The sequence below is a fragment of the Rhinopithecus roxellana genome, chromosome 12 (assembly GCF_007565055.1).
Source record: "Rhinopithecus roxellana isolate Shanxi Qingling chromosome 12, ASM756505v1, whole genome shotgun sequence".
NCBI lineage: Eukaryota > Metazoa > Chordata > Mammalia > Primates > Cercopithecidae > Rhinopithecus > Rhinopithecus roxellana.
This window is the reverse complement of record NC_044560.1, coordinates 75,903,066-75,927,918: the sequence shown is the minus strand read 5'-3', so window position 1 is coordinate 75,927,918 and position 24,853 is coordinate 75,903,066. Positions and strand designations below refer to the sequence as shown.

Genomic DNA, 24,853 nt, shown 5'->3' with positions numbered 1-24,853 from the left:
CACTTTTGTCAATAATTATATATTTTGGAGACCCAGTTTTATGCATAAACATACATTTAAATTGATATAATAGTTATAGATTCCTGGTAAATTGACCCATTTTACCATTATATAATATCAATCTTTGTTCCTTTTTTCTTATTTTTTATTTTTGAGACAGAGTCTCGCTCTGTCGCCCAGGCTGGAGTGCAGTGGTGCGATGTCGGCTCACTGCAAGCTCCGCCTCCTGGGTTTACGCCATTCTCCTGCCTCAGCCTCCTGAGTAGCTGGGACTACAGGTGCCCGCCATCTCGCCCGGCTAATTTTTTTGTATTTTTTAGTAGAGACGGGGTTTCACCGTGTTAGCCAGGATGGTCTCGATCTCCTGACCTCATGATCCACCCCTCTCGGCCTTCCAAAGTGCTGGGATTACAGGCTTGAGCCACCGCGCCCGGCCCTCAATCTTTGTTTCATACTCATACTTGACTTAAAGCATATTGTGTCCACATAATGATGACCACCTCACCTAATCGTGGCTACTATTTTCATGAAATATAGATTTTTTTTTAGTCTGTTACTTACAGCCTATTTGACTAAATGCTAAAATGGGTTTATTGTAGAGAACATATTGTATGGTTTTATTCTTAAGCCGCTCAGGCATCTTATTTCTTTTCCTTTTAATTAATTCATTTATAAAATATGGTTCCATTCTCTCAACCAGGCTGGTTTGCAATGGTGTGAACATGGCTGTGAGCTGCTGCCTCAACCTCTCAAACTCAGAAGAGTTTGAAATCCTCACATTTCAACCTCTCAAGTAGCTGGGTCACAGGCATGTACCATCATGCCCCACTAGTTTTCTGTAGAGACTGAGTTTTCTCAAGTTGCCCAGGCTGGTCTTAAACTCCTGGGATCAAGTAATCAGCCCATCTTGGCCTCCCAAAGTCCTGGATTACATTTCATTCTATTAAGTAGTCTAATTAATTTATTTTTAAAATGATTGCATAAAGAATGAAGTCACTATTATCAGTTTTACTGTTATTGTTTTATGTGTTTTTTGTAGATATGTTTTTTTCTCATTTCCTGCTATACTGACTATATTTTTGTTTAATTTTGTAGTGACATGCTTTGCTTGTTCCTTTGTTTTATTTTGCATAGTTTCTATAAAATGTTTGTAATCAGCAGGGCACAGTGGCTCGTGCCTGGTATCCTAGCACTTTGGGAGGCGGAGGTGGGCAGATTGCCTGAGCTCAGGAGTTTGAGACCAGCCTGGGCAACACGGTGAAACCCCATCTCTATTAAAATACAAAATGTTGGCCAGGTGTGGCGGGGTGGGCCTGTAGTCTCAGTTACTCAGGAGGCTGAGGAGAATTGCTCGAACCTGGGAGGAGCAGGTTGCAGTGAGCTGACATCTTGCCACTGCACTCCAGCCCGGGAGACAGAGTGAGACTCCATTTCAAAACAAAAAAGTTTGTAATCATCTTGAAAAGTGGACATTATGTAAAACATCTTAAAGTTAAAACAGTATGTTTTAATTTCATAACAACTTCAACTGAATACAAAAACTATACCTCTATTTTTCCAGTTTGTTATGAATATTTTAGTATTACAAATTATACTATTTTATATCGTGTATCCACAGATTTATACAGATTTATATTTTGTTTTTTATATTCTGTAGAAATTTTTTTTTTTGAGTAGAAAATTTTTAAAGGCTTTATGCACCATCATTATGATACTAAAGAATTCTATATGTCTCTGTATATTTACCTTTAATAGGCTGGGCACGGTGGCTCATGCCTGTAATCCCAGCACTTTGGGAGGCTGAGTCAGGTGGGTCACAAGGTCAGGCGATCTAGGCCATCCTGGCTAACACGATGAAACCCGTCTCTGCTAAAAATACAAAAAATTAGCCAGGCGTAGTGGCATGCACCTGTAGTCCCAGCTACTCTGGAGGCTGAGGCAGAAGAATCGCTTGAACCTGGAAGGCAGAGGTTGCAGTGAGCTGAGATCATGCCACTGCACTCCGGCCTGGGTGACAGAGTAAGACTCCATCTCAAAATAAAAAAATAAATAAATAAAATATTTACATTCAATAAAGAGCTTTATATTTATATATGGTTTTATGAAACTGTCCAACATCATAAGGACTCATTTAGTATTTCTCTTGTTTTTTATGCAGAGTCTCGCTATTTTGCTCAGGCTGATCTCTGGGTCTCAAGTGATCTGACTGCCTTGGCCTCCTAAAGGTGTAGGGTTACAGGCATGAGCCACTGTGTGTGGGTATCATGCAGCATTCTTTTTTTTTTTTAGATGAAGTATCGCTTTTTCACCCAGGCTGGAGTACAGTGGTGCAGTCTCGGCTCACCACAACCTCTGCCTCCTGAGTTCAAGTGATTCTCCTGCCTCAGCATCTTAAGTAGCTGGGATTACAGGTGTATGCCGCAACACCCAGCTAATTTTTTTGTATTTTTAGTAGAGATGGGGTTTCACCATGTTGGCCAGGCTGGTCTTGAACTTCAAGTGATGTACCCTCCTTGCCCTCCCAAAGTGCTGGGATTACAGGCATGAGCCAATGTGCCCTTTCTTTCTTTCTTTGTTTCTTTCTTTCCTAGTTCGTTTCCTTCCTCCTTCCGTGAAAGAAGGACGTAAGGAATGAGTTCCTTCCTTCCTTCCTTCCTTCCTTCCTCCCTCCCTCCCTCCCTCCCTTCTCTCTCTCTCTCTCTCTCTCTCTTTCTTTCTTTCTTTCTTTCTTTCTTTCTTTCTTTCTTTCTTTCTTTCTTTCTTTCTTTCTTTCTTTCTTTCTTTCTTTCTTCTTTCTTCTTTCTTTCTTTCTTTCTTTCTTTCTTTCTTTCTTTCTTTCTTTCTTTCTTTCTTTCTTTCTTTCTTTCTTTCTTTCTTTCTTTTCTTTCTCTTTCTTTTCTTCTTCTTTTTTTTTTGATGGAGTGTCAGTCTGTTGCCCAGGCTGGAGTACAGTGGTGTGATCTCAACTCACTGCAACCTCTGTCTCCTGGGTTCAAGCAATTCTCTTTCATCAGCCTCCTGAGTAACTGGGATTACAGGTGTTTGCCACTACGCCCAGCTAATTTTTACATTTTTAGTAGAGATGGGGTTTCACCACATTTGGCCAGGCTGGTCTCAAACTCCTGACCTCAGTTGATCGCCCTGCCTCGGCCTCCAAAAGTGCTGAGATTATAGGCATGAGCCACCACTCACGGACAGCATTTCTTTTAGAAATGTGCTAGTGTTGATGAACGCCATTACTTTTTTGCTGTGGAAAGTCTTTATTTTTTCTTGTTTTTAAAATGTAATTCCTAATCAAGTATTGTTGATTAAGAATTTTTTTATTTTATTACATCAAAACTTGGGAAATTCTCAGCTTTTTGTTTTTGTTTTTGTTTTTTTGTTTTTGTTTTTGTTTTTGTTTTGAGATGGAGTCTCTCTCTGTTGCCAGACTGGAGTGCAGTGGCTCCATCTGGCCTCACTGCAACCTCCAACTCCCGGGTTCAAGCGATTCTCCTGCCTCAGCCTCGGAGTAGCTGGGACTACAGGCATGCGCCACCATATCCAGTTAATTTTTGTATTTTTAGTAGAGAGAGGGTTTCACCATATTGGCCAGGATGGTCTTAATCTCTTGACCTCATGATCCGCTCATGTCGGCCTCCCAAAGTGCTGGGATTACAGGTGTGAGCCCCCGCACCAGGCTGGCTCAGAGTTTTTTTAATCTTCAAGTAACCTGTGTACTACTTTTTTCTACATTCATCTTCTAAGATTCTGTTCGTGATTAGGTTGATCTATTTGATGGTGTCCAATAAGTTTACATTCCATGTTTTAATTTTGTTTTGCAATTTTATATTTCTGTGTTATATATTTTAGGGCATGCCACCTCACACCAGTTAACTGTGTTTTGATTATTTAGTTTATATTATAATGGTGCATGACCATATTTATCTAAAGTTTAAGACAATGTGGAGCAAAATCAAATATAATGAATCAGCCATATGTCTTTTGTAAATATAACTTTCTCTCTGTTTGCCTAAATAAATATTATCACTGTATTTCTTATAACTTGTACATTTGTGGTGTAGGCTTGTTGTGAATGGTTGTTTAATCCTCTATAGGTGAGTAGTCATAAAAGTTATTCTAATTTCAACATCCTATTTATTTGTGAACCTGTATTATTTTTGGGTGGGAGAAACGCTATTGGATTTGAAGGTAATTTTAAAGCTATCATAACTCCGTATCTCTTTTAAGTATTATTGTTCATTTTTACTTGCCAAAATCACATAACAAAATTTACAGTAAAATATTTTTAAATATTCAGTTTAGTTATATTAATTATATTGATATTGCTATGCAACATATCACTAGAATATTTTTATCTTGTAAAGCTAAATCTCAATACACATTAAACAACTATCTTTTTTTATTTTCTGCACTTTTCAAACATCCCTCTGTTTTCTGTTTCTAAGAGTGCTACTACTTTATATATCTTCTACAATATCTGTCTTTTGTGGCTGGTTTATTTCATTTTGCACAATGTCATCAAGACTTATCTTTATATTTGTTAGAATATTTTCTTATTTTTGAAAACTGAGTGAATTTTCATTTATCTTTAGAATTGTATCTACTGAATGATTTGGTGACAGAAATTTGCACTGCTTTTGCCTACTGGCTTACAGTAACAATGCTGCAATAATTATAGGTATGCAAATAACTGTTCATATTACCATATATGTGAAAGTTTGTGTATGTGTTGCATTATTAGTCTACTTTTTTACCTTTACACTCATACCAAATTGTTTTAATTCTTTAGCTTTATAATGTATTTTGAAATCAGGAACTGTAATGCCTCCAACTTATTCATTTTTAAAAAATATTTTTGGGTACATTATTCTCTTGCAATTTCATATACTTTTGCATTTGCTGTTTTTATTTCTTTAAAAATGCAATGAGAAATTTTTAAAACATTGCATTAAATCTGTAGATTACATTGAGCAGTATAAACATCTTCACAATATTAATTATTTCAACTTTTCACCAAGAGCATGCTCAAGAGTGTATTGTTTAATTTGTAGATATTTGTAAATTTTTCAGGTTTCTTCTATTGTTTTTATACTCTTATTCAATTTTGGTTGTAAAAAGTAATCCATACAATTTTAATTTTAAAAATTTGTTAAGACTTCTTTTTTGGCCTAACAGGTGATCTATCAAAGAGAATGTTATGAGCTACTGCAAAGGGTATGTGTCCTATGTTGTTGAGGAGTATTCTCTATATCTTTCTTAGGAATCATTGTTTTATGCCGCCTGCAAATCTTATGTTCCCTTACTAATATTCTGCTTTGTCTTATTTTTATTACTGAACATAAGGTATTGTAATATCTTACTATAATCATATTGCTCTCTGTGTGTTTCTTCAGTTCTTTCAACATTTGCTTTATATATTCAGAACTCTAATGTGAGATACACACACACACACACACACTTATGTACAAATTTGTCATAGGTTCCCAGTGCATAAATCTATTATTGTATTACTGTTGGCCAGGTATGGTGGCTTACACCTGTAATCCCAGAACTTTGGGAGGCTGAGGCAGGTGGATCATGAGGTTAGGAGATCCAGACCATCCTGGCTAACACGGCGAAATCCCGTCTCTACTAAAAATACCAAAAAATAAAAAAATTAGCCAGGTATGGTGGCATGTGCCTGTAGTCCCAGCTGCTTGGGAGGCTGAAGCAGGAAAATTGCTTGAACCTGGGAGGCAGAGGTTGCAGTGAGCCAAGACTGCACCACTGCACTCCAACCTGGGCGACAGAGTGAGACTCCATTTCATTTTTTAAAATCTATTATTGTTGAATATCCTTCTTTGTCTCTTTTCGTTTTTGACTTAAAATACATTTTGTAAAATATGACAGTTTTTTACTTAAGATGTAGCTTATGTAATATGTAATATTATTTTGACCTCTCCTGCTCTCATAAGGTTAATATTTACATGGAATGCCTACTTCACTCTTCCCACTTTTAGCCTTTTTTTTTTTTTGAGACGCAGTCTTGCTCTGTCCCCCAGGCTGGAGTGCAGTGGCGCGATCTCCACTCACTGCAAGCTCCGCCTCCCAGGTTCACGCCATTCTCCTGCCTCAGCCTCCTGAGTAGCTGGGACTACAGGCACCCACCACCACACCCGGCTGATTTTTGTATTTTTAGTAGAGACGGGGTTTCACCGTGTTAGCCAGGATGGTCTCGATCTCCTGACCTCGTGATCCGCCCGTCTTGGCCTCCCAAAGTGCTGGGATTACAGGCATGAGCCACCGCGCCCGGCCTGCCTTTTCTTTTTTAATCATTTGATCGCAACTGACTCTCGTGGAAAGGAAAGCAGGATCTTAGTTTTTAATTTTTTTAATAAATTATTTTATTGAAATATATCTCATAAAATAAGAAAATTTTAAAAATACAAAGAAGTATGTTTCTTGATAGGGAAGTTAGTTTTATATATATTTAAATAATTTTCTGAAAGACAAACACTGACTAGTGTTATTTGATTATTTTATTTGATTCTTGTATCTTTGTCTCTCATTTTCTCTCTTTTTGTCTTTATTTGTGTTTGCTTTATTTTTGTATTAATATGCTTTCACTTCTTTCTTATTTTTGTGTGTGTCTATACAGGGTTTAGGGGAAAAGGTTATCCTCATTTTTCTGATATTCATTAGTGGTCCATGTTTCTATTTCTCTCATAGAGTATTATTCAATTATTTGAAACTCTTAAAATTAATCTATTAACCTTCATTTTATGATTGCTTTCTAAAAATGTTATATTTTTCTGATTGGGTCATGCTGGTCTAATATTCCATATATATTGTAATCCTTGATTGAAATTTGTACATTTAAAAAGCTACTTGTTACAATCTTTATAATGTGGCTTTGTCCTGGCATAGTCTGAAACCTGTTGTCTGGGCTACAGATTCTGGGAGGCTCTCAAACATGTTCTTAGGATGTGTCTAGTCCAAAATTTGGTGTTTATTTCTTTAGTTTTTTTTTTTTTATTGTACCTTTTTTTTTTTTTTTTTTTTTTTTTTGAGTAGAGACAGGGTTTCACCGTGTTAGCCAGGATGGTCTTGATCTCCTGACGTCGTGATCCACCCGTCTCGGCCTCCCAAAGTGCTGGGATTACAGGCTTGAGCCACCGCACCCGGCCTGGTGTTTATTTCTTAAAGGAGTTGATTCATGTTTCTCCTTAGTAGTAATCACTTGCTACACCTGTTTTCTGTGTGTGGTACTGCAGTCTCTCTGCTGCTGTAATATTTACCTTTGGTCTCAGTAGACTCAAACTGTCATTCCAAAGAATACTACAATTTATTTCAGTACTTTATATCATGAGGGACAGAAACCAGTGTCTGGAAAGGCCACTAGAAGCCAGAAATAAGGATAAATGTACCATTTTGTTGTTGTTGTTGTTGTTATTAAAAAAAAAAAACAGGAGTTGGCAATTTATCTTTTTTGTTTGTTTATGTTTTTTTTCTTTTTCTTTCTTTCTTTCTTTTTTTTTTTTGCAGAGTCTCGCTCAGGATGGTGTACAATGACATAATCTTGGCTCACTGCAACCTTTACAACCAAAGTTCAAGTGATTGCTTCACCCTCCTGAATAGTTGGGACTACAGGCATGTGCCACCATGGCCGACTAATTTATAAATTTTTAGTAGACATGAGGTTTTCCCATTTTGGCCAGACTAATCTTGAAATCTTGACCTCAGGCAATCCACCCAACTTGGCCTCCCAAAGTGCTGGGATTACAGGAGTAAGCCACAATGCCCAGCCAGCAATTTACTTCTAAATGACCTATGCTGTATTGGGGAGCAGGAAGAGCTGTGTTGAGAAACTGTAACAGACTGTTTCTTCCTGCTAGACTTTTTGCTTTGTGCTTTCCTCGGGGCGCTGCACACACTTAACTCATTTATAAATTGTTCACAAATGTATTTTGTTTAGTATGTTTTTGTTACATTTATAGGTCTACGAAAAAATTAGTGCCTATGTTATTTTGCTATGCCATCTTGCTTATGTAGTTTGTATAATTTCATAAGTTATATTTGTAAAGTATATTCATCTGAGTCTAGCAAGTAGAGTAATTTGTTATTTATATTTCTTTCAGTTACGTGTTCTCATTTTACTCAAGACCCTTGGCCAAAGCACAGCATAAAAGATTCCTTCCAAAAAATAATACTAAGAACATATGCAAAATGTGGACATGAGAATTTACAATTAAGAAAACACTGTAAAGGTGTGAATAGCGTTAGGATACACAAAGAAGGTTATAATGGACTCAACCGATGTTTGACAACTACCCAGAGCAAAATATTTCAGTGTAATAAATATGTGAAAGTCTGTCATAAATATTCAAATTTATGTAGAAATAAGACACACTAAAAAGAACTCCTTCAAATGTAAAAAAGTGAGAAATCATTTTGCATGCTTTCACACCTAATTCATTATAAGAAAATTCATACTAAAGAGAATTCCTACAAATGTGAAAAATGTGACAAGGATTTTAAATGGTCCTCAATTTTCACTAATTATAAGGTAATTTATACTGGAGACAAACCCTACAAATGTGATAAATTGCACAAAGGCTTTTAACTGGTCTTTAACCTTTACAAAACATAAAAGAATGCATACTGGTGGACACTCTTCGTATATAAAGAATGTGGCAAAGCTTTCAACCAGTCCTCAAACTTTACTGAAATAAAAGAATCCATACTGGAGAGAAACCCTACTAATGTGAAGACTGTGACAAAGCCTTTAATCATTTCTCACACCTCACTACACATAAGATAATGAGAAGAAATACTACAAATGCAAAAAAAAAAAAAAAAAAAAAAAAAAAGACAGAGCTTTTAAGCGGTTCTCAAAATTTATTTAACATAAGATAATTCATATTGGAGAGAAATCCCACAAATTTGAAGAATGTGGCAAAGCTTTTAACCATTCCTCAACCCTGAAACTATTTCTATGGAATAAAAGATGAAGTGCTCCTGATTATTGTAAATACAAAATTGCATGCGGGATTGTGTGAAGACAATACCAGGTTGGACTGCCAGAATGAGCCAACAGTGCATGATGTGCTTCCCCCTGCAGAGAGACTATAAATGGACATGCAGTCAGGGAGGTTTCACATCACCAACATTCCTATCTCAGAAAAGCAGATGTTCATAGCTTTGGTAATGGAATGTGACCCTTGTGGAGAGCCTAAAAATGGATGCATGAAGGGCACCTGTTCATAATGGGTAAGATAGGGCTATAAACGCCCTTATCTTGCTACTGCTCTTCTAGGCCTCTTTAGGGTTAAGGCATACTCCCTTCTGAGAATTTGTGGTCTAACAGGTTGTCTAGCTTCATGTCCTGTTTCTGTTGATTGTTTGCAACCAGCTTTTGCTGCAACTGTTACTGCTGATTAATATCTTGCTAATCATAGGTTATGGAAAGACTATGTTTCTGTTTTAAGGCTCTGTTAGAAATTACTGATGCACACACTATATTGTAAATTCTTACCTCTGTATACTGTACTTCTCATACAGATGTTATGTTAAAGAATTACTTCATTCCCATTTGACCATCTCACCTCATAATCAAATGACCCTAAATCCCTCACTAACCTACCCCTACCCTCACTAAACTTAATAATAAATGCTGGTATATCCAGTGCATTGGTGGCATCACAGGACCAGAAGGCGGTGACCCCCTTGGACCAGCTTTCACTATCTTGTGTGTGTCTATTATTTCTAGATCTGCCGATCCACCTGGGAACAAAGAAAGAGCCCCATTGCATTGTGGGCTGCTGGCCAGATCCCACAATATCTGGTGCCCAACGTGGCCTTCTTTGTTCCTCAGCTCAGTGCACTCTGAGTGCAGATTTGAGATGACTAGTCTTCAGTCACAACGGTAAGGTCTCTGGGTATGCATTTTCCAATTCTTCCCTCTTTTCGGGTTTGTTGACCAGTATTATTCCAGGGTTATTATGGGACAATCACAGTCCAAACACCAGGCTTATCTGTCTTTTATTAAACTTCTTTTTTTTTTTTTTTTTTGAGACAGAGTCTTGCTCAGACGCCCAGGCTGGAGTGTGGTGGCTCGATCTCGGCTCACTGCAAGCTCCATCTACCGCGTTCACGCCATTCTCCTGCCTCAGCCTCCCGAGTAGCTGGGACTACAGGCGCCCACCACCACGCCCAGCTAATGTTTTGTATTTTTAGTAGAGACGGGGTTTCACTGTGTTAGCCAGGATGGTCTCGATCTCCTGACCTCGTGATCCACCCGTCTCGGCCTCCCAAAGTGCTGGGATTACAGGCTTGAGCCACCGCGCCCGGCTCCTCTCATCCTTCTAAGCCTACTGTTTCTTTCAATGCTCTGGGACCCCTTCTTCCAGAGGCTTGGAATCCTGCTTCCCCCAAGTCTGCTTCCCGGTGCCTTTACTCTCTTTCTCTTTCTCCTACACAATGGATGTGTGTGAGTCGCCTGTTTGGATAGAGCAGTGGCCGCTTTCCAAACACAAGTTGGAGGTTTTTTTTTTTTTTTTTTTTTTTTTTTTTTGAGACGGAGTCTCACTCTGTCTCCCAGACTGGAGTGCAGTGGCCGGATCTCAGCTCACTGCAAGCTCCGCCTCCCGGGTTTACGCCATTCTCCTGCCTCAGCCTCCCGAGTAGCTGGGACTACAGGCGCCTGCCACCTCGCCCGGCTAGTTTTTTTTTTTTTTTTTTTTTTTTTTTTTTTGTATTTTTTAGTAGAGACGGGGTTTCACGGTGTTAGCCAGGATGGTCTCGATCTCCTGACCTCGTGATCCACCCGTCTCGGCCTCCCAAAGTGCTGGGATTGCAGGCTTGAGCCACCGCGCCCGGCCAAGTTGGAGGTTTTAATTGCAATTGTTAATGATTTACTACAAGCAAACACTATTGAGCCCTCCTTGTCTCCATGGAACTCGCTCATGTTTGTTGTACAAAAAGTCAGGAAAATGGAGGATGGTAACAGACTTAAGAGCTGTTAATGCAGTTATTAAACCTATGGGGGCACTACAACCCAGTATGCCCTCCCCTCCATGATTCCTAAGGAATGGCTTTAATTATTATTGACCTTAAGGACTGCTTTTTTCATATTTCTTTAGACAAGTCAGACTGTGAAAAATTTACTTTCACTATACCTTCCATTAACAATTTAGCTCCTGCGGCTAGATATCAATGGAAAGTTTTGCCTCAAGGTATGATTGACAGTCCTACTATTTGTCAGTTGTTCGTCGGTACTGTGTTACAACCTATCCCACAGGCTTTTAAAAATAATTACATTCTTCATTATATGGATGATATACTGATTGCTGCTCCCACTAAAGATGAATTAATTCAATGTTTTACCTCTTTAAAATGAGCCTATTGCAGTAAAGCTTTTAAAAATTTTCTTGATAAGTGGCATATTAAACATATTATTGGTATTCCCTATAACCCACAAGGCCAAGCTATTGTAGAAAGAAGTAACAGAACTTTAAAATTACAATTACTTAAACAAAAAGGGGGGGATAAGGAGTTGTCTACCCCTCACATACAACTAAACTTGACATTGTCACATTAAATTTTCTTAATATTCCTAAATCTAGTTCTGTTACTGCTGCCGGAAAACATTTCTCTGGTAACCGTTCCACGGGAAGTATGGTGGAAAGATATTCAATCTACTGTATGGTCAAAAGTTTCTATTTCAACGTGGGGAAGAGTCTATGCTTGTGTTTCCCCAGGTCAACATCAATCTCCTGTTTGGATTCCTACTAGAAGACTGAAATTGTGTCCTGACTATGCATGAAACAACGAGACAGAGAAATTTGCTAAGAAAATGCCACAGCAGGAAACTAACATGTCCAATCATCAAAAAGAAGAAAATAACCATGCTAACTCCTTTACAATAGACAATACAGTCAGCCATCCTGAATAACTCATCTCCAGTGATCCAGGTCTAGTTCAACCTCTGCCTCCTCCTGATGACACTGATCCTTCTACCCTCTGTCACTCCACAGACTGTTAAAAACTATACATATTGGACCTATATTCCTTTTCCTCCTCTTATTCAACCCATGACATAGATGGATGCTCCTATCGAGGTCTATGTTAATGATAGTATTTGGATCCCTGGTTCTGTAGATGATCATTGTCCTGCCCAACCTTCAGAAGAAGGAAAGCCTTTCCATAGCACTTTAGGTTTTAGGCATCCACCTTTGTGCCTGGGACCCACTAATGGATGTCTCTCATTAGATATTCAAACTTGGGTGGTCACACTACCGTCTGGTCACTCTCTCCCTCCTTTAGGACACTTGGTATGAGGGCTCTCATTAAAACCTCTAAGGCTGATCAAAATAGGAATCCCTGATTATATTCACACATCCCAATATAAGCCTTTAGGACCTGCATGTCCTCTCAACTTGTCTTCAAATGCTGACAAATTAATATGGAAGGATTGTGTTAGTCCAGAAGGAACCATGTTATCTAATTCTTCTCTCTACACCATTGTTGATTGGGCTCCTAAGGGTTGTATTACTAATGATTGCTCTCAAGGTGACAGAGATTGTCAACATTTTCTCTATGATATTACTTATCAAGAAAGTAGTGACAACCCTCCCCTATTATATCATAGATTTAACTCCTTTTTTCCTTTTAAGTGGAAAGGGGCAGGGGTTGCCTCTCCAAAACCAAGGCTCTTTGTTCCCCACTTAGGACCTGAACTTTCAGAATTATGGAGATTAACCATAGGTATGACTAGTATGAGTTTGGGCTGGAGAAAGTGTTTTAAGTAAATCTAGCTTGTCACCTCAACTCTTAGACAACAGATTGATTCACACTACTATTCCCACACAGCCAAAAATATCACTATGGCAATCGTCAAAAGCTCAATTCAGATTATGAGGACTTATACCTCCCGGTTGCTAATGTCCCCCCAACACCTCTCATACAACCTATTGTCCATGGCATCACAGGACCAGAAGGAGGTGATGCCCCTGGACCCAGCTTTCACTATCTTGTGTGTGTCTTTTATTTCTTCACCTGCTGATCCACCTGGGAGCAAAGAAAGAGCTCCATTGCATTGCAGGCTGCTGGCCAGATCCTGCAATAACTAAACCTAAGAGAATTCATGCTGAAAAGAAACCCTATGAATGTGAAGAATGTGGCAAAGCTTCTAACCATTCCTCAAACATTACTAAACATAAAAAAATTCATACTGGAGAGAAACCCTACATATGTAAATAATGTGGCAAAGCCTTTAGGCAGTCCTCACACCTTAACACACATAAGAAAATTCATACTGGGGAGAAATTCTACAAATGTGAAGAATGTGGCAAAGCCTTTAGCTGGTCCTCACACCTTACCACACATAAAATAACTCATACTGGAGAGAAATCTTACAAATGTGAAGAATGTGGCAGGGCTTATTTATTTATTTATTTATTTATTTATTTATTTATTTATTTATTTATTGAGATGGAGTCTCACTCTGTTGCCCAGGCTGGAGTGCAGTGGCACAATCTCAGCTCACTGCAAGCTCCACCTCCTGGGTTCATGCCATTCTCCTGCCTCACTCTCCCGAGTAGCTGGGACTACAGTTGCCCGCAATCATGTCCAGCTAATTTTTTTTAAATAATAAATTAAAGTTTAATATTTAACCAGAGAACATTTTGGCTGTTATCAGGATTTCATAGACATATTTGATACTTTTTTTTTTTTATTGCTTATTCTCCTTTCTTTTTTTTATTTTTATTTTTATTTTTTATTTTTATTATACTTTAAGTTCTAGGGTACATGTGCATAACGTGCAGGTTACATATGTATACTTGTGCCATGTTGGTGTGCTGCACCCATCAACTCGTCAGCACCCATCAATTCATCATTTATATCATGTGTAACTCCCCAATACAATCCCTCCCCCCTCCTCCCTCCCCATAATAGGCCTCAGTGTGTGATGTTCCCCTTCTCGAGCACAAGTGATCTCATTGTTCAGTTCCCACCTATGAGTGAGAACATGCGGTGTTTGGTTTTCTGTTCTTGTGATAGTTTGCTAAGAATGATGGTTTCCAGCTGCATCCATGTCCCTACAAAGGACGCAAACTCATCCTTTTTTATGGCTGCATAGTATTCCATGGTGTATATGTGCCACATTTTCTTAATCCAGTCTGTCACAGATGGACATTTGGGTTGATTCCAAGTCTTTGCTATTGTGAATAGTGCCGCAATAAACATACGTGTACATGTGTCTTTGTAGTAGAATAATTTATAATCCTTTGGGTATATACCCAGTAGTGGGATGGCTGGGTCATATGGTACATCTCGTTCTAGATCCTTGAGGAATTGCCATACTGTTTTCCATAATGGTTGAACTAGTTTACAATCCCACCAACAGTGTAAAAGTGTTCCTATTTCTCCACATCCTCTCCAACACCTGTTGTTTCCTGATTTTTTAATGATTGCCATTCTAACTGGTGTGAGATGGTATCTTATTGTGGTTTTGATTTGCATTTCTCTGATGGCCAGTGATGATGAGCATTTTTTCATGTGTCTGTTGGTTGTATGAATGTCTTCTTTTGAGAAATGTCCGTTCATATACTTTGCCCACTTTTTGATGGGGTTGTTTGTCTTTTTCTTGTAAATTTGTTTGAGTTCTTTGTAGATTCTGGATATTAGCCCTTTGTCAGATGAGTAGATTGCAAAAATGTTCTCCCATTCTGTAGGTTGCCTGTTCACTCTGATGGTAGTTTCTTTTGCTGTGCAGAAGCTCTTTAGTTTAATTAGATCCCATTTGTCAATTGTGGCTTTTGCTGCCATTGCTTTTGGTGTTTTAGACATGAAGTCCTTGCCCATGCCTATGTCCTGAATGGTACTACCTAGATTTTCTTCTAGGGTTTTTATGGTATTAGGTCTAACATTTAAGTCTCTAATCCATCTTGAATTAATCTTCATATAAGGAGTAAGGAAAGGATCCAGTTTCAGCTTTCTACTTATGGCTAGCCAATTTTCCCAGCACCATTGATTAAATAGGGAATCCTTTCCCCATTTCTTGTTTCTCTCAGGTTTGTCAAAGATCAGATGGCTGTAGATGTGTGGTATTATTTCTGAGGACTCTGTTCTGTTCCATTGGTCTATATCTCTGTTTTGGTACCAGTACCATGCTGTTTTGGTTACTGTAGCCTTGTAGTATAGTTTGAAGTCAGGTAGCATGACGCCTCCAGCTTTGTCCTTTTGACTTAGGATTGTCTTGGCAATGTGGGCTCTTTTTTGGTTCCATATGAACTTTAAAGCAGTTTTTTCCAATTCTGTGAAGAAACTCATTGGTAGCTTGATGGGGATGGCATTGAATCTATAAATAACCTTGGGCAGTATGGCCATTTTCACGATATTGATTCTTCCTATCCATGAGCATGGTATGTTCTTCCATTTGTTTGTGTCCTCTTTGATTTCACTGAGCAGTGGTTTGTAGTTCTCCTTGAAGAGGTCCTTTACATCCCTTGTAAGTTGGATTCCTAGGTATTTTGTTCCCTTTGAAGCAATTGTGAATGGAAGTTCATTCCTGATTTAGCTCTCCGTTTGTCTGTTACTGGTGTATAAGAATGCTTGTGATATTTGCACATTAATTTTGTATCCTGAGACTTTGCTGAAGTTGCTTATCAGCTTAAGGAGATTCTGGGCTGAGACAATGGGGTTTTCTAAATATACAATCATGTCATCTGCAAACAGGGACAATTTGACTTCTTCTTTTCCTAACTGAATACCCTTGATTTCTTTCTCTTGCCTGATTGCCCTAGCCAGAACTTCCAAGACTATGTTGAATAGGAGTGGTGAGAGAGGGCATCCCTGTCTTGTGCCAGTTTTCAAAGGGAATTTTTCCAGTTTTTGCCCATTCAGTACGATATTGGCTGTGGGTTTGTCATAAATAGCTCTTATTATTTTGAGGTACGTTCCATCAATACCGAATTTATTGAGCGTTTTTAGCATGAAGGGCTGTTGAATTTTGTCAAAAGCCTTTTCTGCATCTTTGGAGATAATCATGTGGTTCTTGTCTTTGGTTCTGTTTATATGCTGGATTATGTTTATTGATTTGCGAATGTTGAACCAGCCTTGCATCCCAGGGATGAAGCCCACTTGATCATGGTGGATAGGCTTTTTTGATGTGCTGCTGAATCCGGTTTGCCAGCATTTTATTGAGGATTTTTGCATTGATGTTCATCAGGGATATTGGTCTAAAATTCTCTTTTTTTGTTGTGTCTCTGCCAGGCTTTGGTATCAGGATGATGTTGGCCTCATAAAATGAGTTAGGGAGGATTCCCTCTTTTTCTATTGATTGGAATAGTTTCAGAAGGAATGGTACCAGCTCCTCCTTGTACCTCTGGTAGAATTCAGCTGTGAATCCATCTGGTCCTGGACTTTTTTTGGTGGGTAGGCTATTGATTGTTGCCTCAATTTCAGAGCCTGCTATTGGACTATTCAGGGATTCAACTTCTTCCTTGTTTAGTCTTGGGAGAGTGTAAGTGTCCAGGAAATTATCCATTTCTTCTAGATTTTCTAGTTGATTTGCGTAGAGGTGTTTATAGTATTCTCTGATGGTAGTTTGTATTTCTGTGGGGTCCGTGGTGATATCCCCTTTATCATTTTTTATTGCATCTATTTGATTCCTCTCTCTTTTCTTCTTTATTAGTCTTGCTAGCGGTCTGTCAATTTTGTTGATCTTTCCAAAAAACCAACTCCTGGATTCATTGATTTTTTGGAGGGTTTTTTGTGTCTCTATCTCCTTCAGTTCTGCTCTGATCTTAGTCATTTCTTGCCTTCTGCTAGCTTTTGAATGTGTTTGCTCTTGCCTCTCTAGTTCTTTTAATTGTGATGTTAAGGTGTCAATTTTAGATCTTTCCTGCTTTCTCTTGTGGGCATTTAGTGCTATAAATTTCCCTCTACACACTGCTTTAAATGTGTTCCAGAGATTCTGATATGTTGTATCCTTTTTCTCATTGATTTCAAAGAACATCTTTATTTCTGCTTTCATTTCGTTATGTACCCAGTAGTCATTCAGGAGCAGGTTGTTCAGTTTCCATGTAGTTGAGCGGTTTTGATTGAGTTTCTTAGTCCTGAGTTCTAGTTTGATTGCACTGTGGTCTGAGAGACAGTTTGTTATAATTTCTGTTCTTTTACATTTGCTGAGGAGTGCTTTACTTCCAATTATGTGGTCAATTTTGGAATAAGTGCGATGTGGTGCTGAGAAGAATGTATATTCTGTTGATTTGGGGTGGAGAGTTCTATAGATGTCTATTAGGTCCGCTTGGTGCAGAGATGAGTTCAATTCCTGGATATCCTTGTTAACTTTCTGTCTCGTTGATCTGTCTAATGTTGACAGTGGAGTGTTGAAGTCTCCCATTATTATCGTATGGGAGTCTGAGTCTCTTTGTAAGTCTCTAAAGACTTGCTTTATGAATCTGGGTGCTCCTGTATTGGGTGCATATATATTTAGGATAGTTAGCTCTTCCTGTTGAATTGATCCCTTTACCATTATGTAATGGCCTTCTTTGTCTCTTTTGATCTTTGATGGTTTAAAGTCTGTTTTATCAGAGACTAGGATTGCAACCCCTGCTTTTATTTGTTCTCCATTTGCTTGGTAGATCTTCCTCCATCCCTTTATTTTGAGCCTATGTATGTCTCTGCATGTGAGATGGGTCTCCTGAATACAGCAGACTGATGGGTCTTGACTCTTTATCCAGTTTGCCAGTCTGTGTCTTTTAATTGGAGCATTTAGTCCATTAACATTTAAGGTTAACATTGTTATGTGTCAACTTGATCCTGCCATTATGATATTAACTAGTTATTTTGCTCGTTAGTTGATGCAGTTTCTTCCTAGCCTCGATGGTCTTTACATTTTGGCATATTTTTGCAATGGCTGGTAGTGGTTGTTCCTTTCCATGTTTAGTGCTTCCTTCAGGGTCTCTTGTAAGGCAGGCCTGGTGGTGACAAAATCTCTAAGCATTTGCTTATCTGTAAAGGATTTTATTTCTCCTTCACTTATGAAACTTAGTTTGGCTGGATATGAAATTCTGGGTTTAAAATTCTTTTTTTTAAGAACGTTGAATATTGGCCCCCACTCTCTTCTGGCTTGTAGAGTTTCTGCGGAGAGATCTGCTGTTAGTCTGATGGGCTTCCCTTTGTGGGTAACCTGACCTTTCTCTCTGGCTGCCCTTAAGATTTTTTCCTTCATTTCAACTTTGGTGAATCTGGCAATTATGTGTTTTGGAGTTGCTCTTCTCGAGGAGTATCTTTGTGGCGTTCTCTGTATTTCCTGAATTTGAATGTTGGCCTGCCCTGCTAGGTTGGGGAAGTTCTCCTGGATGATATCCTGAAGAGTGTTTTCCAACTTGGTTCCATTTTCCCCCTCACTTTCAGGCACCCCAATCAGACGTAGATTTGGTCTTTTTACATAATCCCATACTTCCTGCAGGCTTTGTTCATTTCTTTTTCTTCTTTTTTCTTTCGGTTTCTCTTCTCTCTTCATTTCATTCATTTGATCCTCAATCGCTGATACTCTTTCTTCCAGTTGATCGAGTCGGTTACTGAAGCTTGTGCATTTGTCACGTATTTCTCGTGTCATGGTTTTCATCTCTGTCATTTCGTTTATGACCTTCTCTGCATTAATTAGTCTAGCTGTCAATTCTTCCACTCTTTTTTCAAGATTTTTAGTTTCTTTGCGCTGGGTACGTAATTCCTCCTTTAGCTCTGAGAAGTTTGATGGACTGAAGCCTTCTTCTCTCATCTCGTCAAAGTCATTCTTTGACCAGCTTTGATCCATTGCTGGTGATGGGCTGCTCTACTTTGCAGGGGGAAATGCGCTCTTATTTTTTGAATTTCCAGCTTTTCTACCCTGCTTTTTCCCCATCTTTGTGGTTTTATCTGTCTCTGGTCTTTGATGATGGTGACGTACTGATGGGGTTTTGGTATAGGTGTCCTTCCTGTTTGATAGTTTTCCTTCTAACAGTCAGGACCCTCAGCTATAGGTCTGTTGGAGATTGCTTGAGGTCCACTCCAGACCCTATTTGCCTGGGTATCAGCAGCAGAGGTTGCAGAAGATAGAATATTGCTGAACAGCGAGTCTACCTGTCTGATTCTTACTTTGGAAGTTTCCTCTCAGGGGTGTACTCCACCCTGTGAGGTGTGGGGTGTCAGACTGCCCCTAGTGGGGGATGTCTCCCAGTTAGGCTACTCAGGGGTCAGGGACCCACTTGAGCAGGCAGTCTGTCCGTTCTCAGATCTCAACCTCCATGTTGGGAGATCCACTGCTCTCTTCAAAGCTGTCAGACAGAGTCGTTCGTGTCTGCACAGGCCTCTGCTGCTTCACCTGTTGTTTTTTAGCTGTGCCCTGTCCCCAGAGGTGGAGTCTACAGAGACAGGCAGGTTTCCTTGAGCTGCTGTGAGCTCCACCCAGTTCGAGCTTCCCAGCGGCTTTGTTTACCTACTTAAGCCTCAGCAATGGCGGGCGCCCCTCCCCCAGCCTCGCTGCTGCCTTGCGGTTAGATTGCCGCAGACTGCTGTGTTAGCAATGAGGGAGGCTCCGTGGGCATGGGACCCTCCCGGCCAGGTGTGGGATATATTCTCCTGGTGTGCCAGTTTGCTTAAAGCGCAGTATTGGGGTGGGAGTTACCTGATTTTCCAGGTGTTGTGTGTCTCAGTTCCCCTGGCTAGGAAAAGGGATTCCCTTCCCCCTTGCACTTCCCAGGTGGGGCGATGCCTCGCCCTGCTTCAGCTCTCGCTGGTCCGGCTGCAGCAGCTGACCAGCTCCGATTGTCCGGCAATCCCCAATGAGATGACCCCAGTACCTCAGTTGAAAATGCAGAAATCACCGGTCTTCTGTGTCGCTCGTGCTGGGAGTTGGAGACTGGAGCTGTTCCTATTCGGCCATCTTGCTCTGCACCCCCCCCTTTTTTTTTTTTGTATTTTTAGTAGAGACGAGGTTTCACTGTGTTAACCAGGATGGTCTTGATGTTCTGACCTCATGATCCGTCCACCTCGGACTCCCAAAGTGCTGAGATTACAGGCATGAGCCACCGCACCTGGCCTGTGGCAGGGCTTTTAACCCCAATCCTCAAACCTTACTACACAGAAGAAAATTCATACTGGAGAGAAACTGTACAAATATGAAGAACGTGGCAAACCTTTCAGCCAGTCCTCACACTTAGTACACATAAGATAATTCATACCGGAGAGAAACCTTAAAATTGTAAAGAATTTAGCAAAGTTTTTAACTCTTCCTCAATTGTTACTAAACATGAAAGAATTCATACAGAAGATAAACCTTACTAATGTGAAGAATGTGTAGAGCTTTTAACTGGTCCTCAAACCTTACTGAACATAATTCATACTGGAGAGAAACCCTACAAATGTGAAGAATGTGGCATTGATTTCATCTGTTCCTCGAAACTTACTAAACATTAGATAATTCATACAGGAGAAAAAATCATACAAATGTGAAGAATGTGGCAAAACTTTTAACCATTTCTTATTTCTTATTAACCATAAGATAATTTATATGAAGAGAAGCTGTACAAATGTGAATAACGTGGCAGAGCTCTTAACCAGTCCTCTAACCTTACTTAGCATAAGATAATTCACACAGGAGAGAAAACTTACAAATGTAAAGAATGTGGCAAAACTCATAAGTGGTCTTCAAAACTTATTGCAAATGTAATAATTTATACTGGAGGGAAATCCTACAAATGAAAAAACTGTGGAAAGCTTTTAACTGGTCCTCAAACTTTACTGAACGTAAGAAAATTTATACTGGAGAGAAAACCTAGAAATGTGAAGAATGTGGCAAAGCTTTTAATCAATTCTCAAACATTATTAGGTGTAAGAAAATTTATTCTGGAGAAAAACCCTATGAGTGTGAAGAACGAGACAAAGCTTGTAGCCAGTCCTTAACCCTTACTAAATATAAGATAATTCATACTGGAGAAAAATCCTGCAAATTTCCAGAATGTGCAAAGCTTTTACCTAGTTTTCAAACCTTACTGAACATAAGATACTTAATATTGGAAACATATCCTACAAATGTGAAGAATGTGGCAAAGCTTTTAACCAATTCTCAAACTTTACTAGACATAAGAATTTTTTTTTTTTTTTTTTTTTTTTGAGACAGAGTCTTGCTCTGTCACCCAGGCTGGAGTGCAGTGGCCAGATCTCAGCTCACTGCCAGCTCCGCCTCCAGGGTTCAGGCCATTCTCCTGTCTCAGCCTCCGGAGTAGCTGGGACTACAGGCACTAGCCACTTCGCCCAGCTAGCTTTTTTGTATTTTTTAGTAGAGACGGGGTTTCACTGTGTTAGCCAGGATGGTTTTGATCTCCTGACCTCGTGATCCACCCGTCTCGGCCTCCCAAAGTGCTGGGATTACAGGCTTGAGCCACCGCGCCCGGCCAACATAAGAAAATTTTTACTGGAAATAAACCCTATAAATGTGAAGAATGTTGCAAAGCTTTTAAGTGGTCCTCAAAACTTACTGAACAAGAGATAATTCCTACTGGAGAGAAACCCTACAAATGTAACGAATGTGGCAAAGCTTTTAAGTAGATGTTAGATCTTAATAGGCATAATTCTTAAAGGAGAGAACCTACAAACTTAAAGAATGTGCCAAAGCTTTTAACTGGTCCTGAGAACTAACTAGACATAAAATTTATACTGGAGAAAAACCCTACAAACATGAAGAATGTGGCAGAGCTTTTAATCAGTCCTCAAACCTTATTGAACATAAAATAATTCATACTGGAGAGAAACCCTACAAATGTGAAAAATGTAACAAAGTCTTTAACTGGTCTTCAACTCTTACTGAACATCAGAGAATTTATACAAAAGATAAAGCCTACAAATATGAAGAATGTGACAAAGGCTTTAACTTTTGAACTCTTATTACACATAGGATACTTCATACTGGAGAGAAATTCTAGAAATGTGAAGAATATGGCAAAGCTTTTAATAAGTTCTCAAATCATACAGGAGAGACACTCTACAAACCTGAAAGATGTAACAATGTTTTTGAGAACACCTCAAACTTTTCTAAACATAAAAGAAATCATACTGGTAAGAAACAGTAGAAGTGTGAGTAACGTGACAGAACCTTTAAATTCTTGTCACATTTGATGGTAAATTTATACTGGAGAAAACTTCTTCAAGTGTGAAGAATAGGACAAAAGGTTTAACCAATGCTCACATCTTTTTTTTGTTGTTTGTTTTGTTTGTTTGTTTTTGAGATAGAGTTTCACACTTGTTGCCCAGGCTGGAGTGCAATGGCATGATCTCAGCTCACCACAACCTCCGCCTCCTGGGTTCAAGCGATTCCCTGCCTCAGTCTCCTGAGTAGCTGGGACTAAAGGCATGCACCAGCACACCTAGCTAATTTTGTATTTTTAATAGAGATAGGGTTTCTCCAAATTGGTCAGGCTGGTCTCAAACTCCTGACCTCAGGTGATCTGCCCACCTCTGCCTCCCAAAGTGCTGGGATTACAGGTGTGAGCCACCATGCCTGGCTCAACGCTCACATCTTATTGCACAGGAAAGCATTTATTCTTGACTAAAATTATACTAATATAAAAAATGTGGAAAAGCCATTCATATCTGCTCACATCTTACTCAACATCAAGGAGTTCATACTTAATAAAAGCATTAAAAATGCAATTACTGTCAAAAGACCTATCAGAATATAAAAAACTTTAATAGTATTTATTTTGGGCCAGGTATGGTGGCTCATGCCTATAATCCCAGCACTTTGGGAGGCCGAGGCAGGCAGATCTCCTGAGGTCGGGAGTTCGAGACCAGCCTGACCAACATGGAGAAACCCCATCTCTACTAAAAATACAAAAATTAGCCAGGCATGGTGGTACATGCCTATAATCCCATCTACTCGGGAGGCTGAAGCAGGACAATCACTTGAACCCGGGAGGCGGAGGTTGCGGTGAGCCGAGATCCTGCCACTGCACTCTAGCCTCAGCAGTAAGAGTGAAACTCCGCCTCGGAAAGAAAAAAAGAGTATTTATTTTGAAGATGAATGTACATTACAAATACAAAAAGGGTTTTAGTACCTTTACTTGTATTACAGATCTTGCATACATTTTTTGCTAGAGGAAAATCCTAAAGCAGTTGCTCAAACTTTGTTCAACATCAGGAAATTTATATTGGAGAAATACCCTGCAAATTTAATGAATTTGGAAAAACACTTTTTAAAAAACTATAGCTTAGAAAACATCAGAGTGTATACTAAGATTTTTTTTGTAAATACAGTAAATATAAAGAGTATTTTATCAAAAATTAAGTCTATGTCAATATCAAAGAATACACAGTAGAAATAATAAGGCACTGACACATCAGATATTACACTAAATCAGAGTGTTGAGTATAGAAAATAATCCCAAACTAAAATTGCTAGATGTCACCGGCTGCATTTTCGCGCGTGCAGGAAAAGTTGGGGGATGAACAACCCGGAAGTGCACCATCTTGCCTCCGTTAGTCCAAACAGTCCAACCTTTTATTGATAATAGTGATAAAGGGGCACCGTGGTCTGTCTGGCTACTTCCTGCTGTTAAGGGGCGCTGTTAAGGTCAGGGCCCATGGTTGGCATTTGGACGTACGGATGAAGAATAAAATAAGGCACAGTATTAGTATAGGAATGAGGAATGGAAGCATTTGTTGGAATAGGGGCAAAACCCAGAAGGAAGGTCCTGGCAAGGTTGGGGTATTAAGGTTCTGTATTTCAGTTTTTTATTTTACTGAGGGTTTGAATGTTAGTGTCTACTAGGCCTGACTTGCTAACATAATAGCAGCACTCTTCTCCAAGGAAGAGACAAGTGCCTCCTTTTTCAGCTGTAAGCAAGTCTGGGGCTCGCCTGTTTTGGGCAGCTACTTGGGCTATTGAGGTAGTTCAGTGCTGCAGGGAGGCCAGGCTTTCAGCTGATTCCAGTAACTAGAGGGAGGAAAACAGCCCGTTTTTGACAGAAGTGGCGTAGTGGCATAGAAAGTTGCTGGAAAAGCTCTGCTACTTCTGCCTGGCTGTATAAAGTTAGACTGGAGACCAAGGACACGGGGACATAGAGGGATCAGTTAATGGCTGTATGGTTAAGAGTTTTAGAGAGGGACCAGTTGCACCAGAAATAGCCTCCAATGGGGGCTGTTTGGCCTCCATTGGGTGCCTGAGTATGATTACCTCAGGATGAATTTGGAGTTGAATAACGGAAAGGAAGGATTGGGCTATTTGGATTTTGGTATAGTGGCGCCTGGAGTGTGAGTGAATTGTGGGATGTTTGACCAGTTATGTTGAAGGCCATGGGCAGGGGGCTGCCACTAGGCGGGGGCCTTCTAAAGCCTCACAGAGGAAGCAGTGGGAGAGATTGGTTATATTCACAGTGTAGGTTAAGTTTAGCCTTTGGCGGATAAGCGTGAGCCGTGAGAAGGGGGTCTCTATTGTGCGGAGAGAAGTTTGATAGCCTTAACGAAGACAACTGGCAGAACTATGTACTACTGAGTGTGTTCAGCTGTCTTGCGGCCAAGTTTCAGTGATGAGAAAAAATTGCCATACAGTAGGCAGACTAGCAAAGGTCTGAGTGTATGAGTGAAACAGCAATATAAGTATAAAATGAGACTTCATTTTCAGTGTAGTCACGGAGTGTCCCTTGCCACTGGAGATGTTCGATGAAGGTTAGGAGATGGGAGAACCACTGCTCTGGACTATTGTCTGGAGGTAGATATGGGTCTGGGGTTATGTATTGAAAGTCTGATAGGTTTATGTAGAGGATGGTGAGAAAGCGAGCTAAGCGCCAGGGGTCAGGGAGCATGAACTAGTTAAGAAAGTTTTGTA

The 24,853-nt window shown here is 39.6% G+C and overlaps 2 pseudogenes; both read left to right on the top strand.

The window, feature by feature from the left end:
* Nucleotides 1–20,206, top strand: part of LOC104662639 — a 28,456-nt pseudogene extending 8,250 nt beyond the window's left edge.
* A 523-nt stretch (nt 20,207–20,729) lies between these two features.
* LOC115892024 overlaps nt 20,730–24,853 on the top strand; it is a 33,086-nt pseudogene continuing 28,962 nt past the window's right edge.